At 46.2% G+C, this 2,666-nt stretch overlaps 1 non-coding gene across 1 annotated transcript; it reads left to right on the top strand.

Moving 5' to 3' along the window:
• Positions 1–2,066: 2,066 nt before the first annotated feature.
• Positions 2,067–2,161, top strand: TRNAI-UAU. The gene is made up of 2 exons: positions 2,067–2,104; positions 2,126–2,161. It is a non-coding gene; the product is annotated as a tRNA-Ile (tRNA).
• The last annotated feature ends 505 nt before the right edge of the window (positions 2,162–2,666 follow it).

Genomic DNA, 2,666 nt, shown 5'->3' with positions numbered 1-2,666 from the left:
GCTCAGGTTTCTACATCTGCTTTTGGCTCAGATCCTTCCCTCAGGTAGGGAAGGAAAAGGCTCTTGACTTGTCAGCTTTTGCTGACAGAGTTGTGCAAGACTACTGAAGCACAAAACTGCTCCTCAAAAATAAGCCATCTTTTACATTGTGGGTGCAGGAAAAAGCATTAGTGGAAAAAAACCAAACACCTGAACATGCTTCCTTTTTTTTTTTTTTTTTATCAATTCTATTCTTTCTCTGCTGTGAAAGATTCTTTGAGAACAAATATATATATATATATTTACTTTATTAAAATGAAAACATTATATAATTATTTATAGTTTTAAAATCCTGCATAGTTGTTGGAAATAAAGTCAAATTGGTAACAAACCTACTACATGAGTACAGTTATGTTCCCACCTAACTAATTCACATGGCCAATTTTTGACTATTTGAATTATAAACATATTATCAAGGGCCTCAGTCTTGGTGGGGACACATGCAGGAAACAAGTGGATCACATAGCACAGTAGAAGAATTAAATATCCCACAAAATTTACTAGGATCTTTACTATTGCTCTCACTATTACGGGAAGGCTGATTGAAATACAACAGCAGTGATTATCATCTATATGTAAATAACAAAAGCAGATTCACTTGGTCCTCCTCTTGCCTGAGTCTAAGGCTGAAGCTGCAGTAAAGAACTTGTCATAGCTTCAGCTTTGATTCTTCCTGACAATTTTTCATTCACCAAAAGGGCACCTGTTTGGATGAAATTGTACAAAGATTGCTGCAAACATAATACAGTATATTTTATTTGCTAGTGTAATGATGCACTGGTAAGGGTAATGAAGGTAGCTGCAGTTTTCTGGTATGCCAACTAAATATATGTGATGATGTAAAATTGCTCTAAAAAATGAACTGACAGCAATTTTCTTCTCTCTGCCATCATCTTCATCAACAGCCAGATACAGCAATTGCACATTACTTCACCTGTCAGTGGTGTATACTACTGAAACATGTTCTAAGTAGCGCCCACAGTAATAGTACTAGCAGCAGAACAGCTGTGTTGACAAGTGAGAAGCATCCTGTCTCCATCCAGAACAGTCTCAAAATGTTTCTGCTCTGTTAGGAATAGGAGGAGGAGGTAATGAAGTCATGTATACCTGCCACTCAATCTTGGAGGTCACTGCTATCTACTTGAAACTGTCCAAGTGCCTGTCCCCTGCTGCCAGGCCATAAATATTTCAGTTTAGAAGCCATGGAAGTCCAGGCACTGTGCGGCACTGTACAATCATCCACTCGGTAATGACAGGTCCAGAGCTTGTTACTTTGCCCATGCTTCGCAGATGTAGAAAGCAGAATGCTTTCTGGTAATTGTGTCCGTAACCCAGCAGAGCTGTCTCAGTTCTAGGAACATAAATACGGTGACAAAGCTTAATGATAGCAAGAAAAATAGAAAGGGTATGTCTTTGTGTCAACTGTAACAGGACTGGAGCATTAAATAGGGTTTAAATGTCTGCTGATGCCGATTCCATTTCTCTTCTTCCTGTCACTCAGCGATAGTGGAAGTGACAGAGCTTACTGCAGAAGTTCACGCTTTATCAACAAACACGTACATAAGGCTGTTTTTTTTTCTAATAACTGTTTCTCAGCAAGTAATACACCATATGCATACATTGTGCTTTGTTCTACGTATAAGCAACGGTTGGCTTTTAGCAATGGTTGCTGACAATTCAGCATTTTCTGAGCAGGGTACCTGCCCGGGGCCCTACCAGCTGAGGGGCCGAGCCCTCCCCGCCGCCACCGGCCGGCGGGCACGCAGGGGGCGGGAGGCCTCATCCCGGGCCCCGCCGCCGCTCCCCGCCCTCCTGCACCTCACGGCACCGCCCTCCCAGGACGGGAGCCTCCCGCCCGGCCGTTCCGGCCCCCTCCTCGCGCCGCTGGTAACGGCGAGGGCCCGGCGTCGGCCGGGGGTCGGGGCGCGGCGGGGCCATTACGCGTAGCGGGCGGGCGGCTCGCCGCCATTTCCCGGCCCGCGCGCAGCGAGTGGTTGATAAAGCGTTCGGGAGCAGCCGGTGTCAGGGCTCCAGTGGCGCAATCGGTTAGCGCGCGGTACTTATACAGCAGTACTAAAGCCGAGCAATGCCGAGGTTGTGAGTTCGAGCCTCACCTGGAGCACAGAGCTTTTTTGGGAGGAGGAACCCGGTTTTTTTGGGGAGTGCTCAACAGGAAGAGAAGAAATGCGAAAGTTCACGGAAAAATTATGCGTGGGCCCGCACGCGTGCACCCTGCAGGGCCGGAGAGGTGCTGGAGCACGTCCAGGGGGCGGCAGCTTGCAGCTGAACGGACTGGTGGTGGTGGTCGGGAACGCAGGCAGCGCCTGCGTGAGGCCGGGCTTTAAAAGATGCACGTATGGAAACACTCTGAGGTCTATGCTCGGTTGGTTTAGCGTAGCTTTTCGGTGTGGAATAGTTATCGGTTTCCTTGTAACAGCTGCATGTGACACACTGCAGGAAATAAAAGATTATTTTATTGGAGGTTACTTAATACAGGGTAAATAAATAGTCACCAGTAGCGTCACTACAACTGAAGAGTAACAAAATCTCCTTTACTTTGCTTCCTTCAGCAGTGATATTCATTGTAACTACTTACTACCACAGTAATCTTTTAGGAATGTGTAGTC

The sequence above is a fragment of the Cygnus olor genome, chromosome 3, assembly GCF_009769625.2.
Source record: "Cygnus olor isolate bCygOlo1 chromosome 3, bCygOlo1.pri.v2, whole genome shotgun sequence".
Classification (NCBI taxonomy): Eukaryota; Metazoa; Chordata; class Aves; order Anseriformes; family Anatidae; genus Cygnus; species Cygnus olor.
This window is presented reverse-complemented; position numbering and strand designations above follow the sequence as displayed.